General features: G+C 43.3%; 1 non-coding gene across 1 annotated transcript; it reads left to right on the forward strand.

The window, feature by feature from the left end:
* The first annotated feature begins 252 nt into the window (after positions 1-252).
* On the forward strand, positions 253-416 carry LOC139239532 (U1 spliceosomal RNA). Its single transcript, XR_011588664.1, has one exon. It is a non-coding gene; the product is annotated as a U1 spliceosomal RNA (small nuclear RNA).
* The last annotated feature ends 274 nt before the right edge of the window (positions 417-690 follow it).

The following is a 690-nucleotide window of genomic DNA, read 5'->3' on the forward strand; positions in this document are numbered from 1 at the left end:
CCTGAAGGCATGTTACTGAGGGATCTTTGATTTCCTTTTCAGGGCAATATGCAAATAAGGATGGTATCTTCTGTGTTACAGCAGTATTTTCCCAAAGGAGATATCATTCTATATTGCAATATTTGAGCACAATGGACATGTCAAAGCAGCAGCACTTTTGAATGAAGAGACAACTTGATTGTTAGCCATGAGTCGTTGAGACATAAAGAGGAAGCGGATGATGTCGGGAGGCAGTGTGGGCGGAAACAAAGCATACTGTCCTGGCAGGGGAGTAACTATAACCAAGCAGGTCGTTCTCCCAAGATGAAGCTAGCCCATTGTACTTGTGGTTTGCTGATGGCTGCGATGGCCTCAAATGTGCGATACTCGACTGAAAAATTTGTAATCGTGGTGGACTGCATTCGTGCTGTCGCCTGGCTTTACAAATAAAATCAGAATTTCAAACGCATCCATTTGCAAACTAAATATTTGCACATCATTCACACGGTTTGCCTCAATCCCAGCTCTACTTTATTTCCAGCAGAGGAACCTCCAAAAATAGCTTACTTCAAAACCAATTAACACCATCCACAGTCTTCCGCAGACACTGGAGTCCACCATCACTTCATTGCAGACTAATATCACTTCCAACGTCACTCATCACACCAAAGCGTGATCACATGCACCAACTTTAATGCAACTCACCAGTCT

The sequence above is a fragment of the Pristiophorus japonicus genome, chromosome 27 (genome assembly GCF_044704955.1).
Source record: "Pristiophorus japonicus isolate sPriJap1 chromosome 27, sPriJap1.hap1, whole genome shotgun sequence".
NCBI classification, from domain to species: Eukaryota; Metazoa; Chordata; class Chondrichthyes; family Pristiophoridae; genus Pristiophorus; species Pristiophorus japonicus.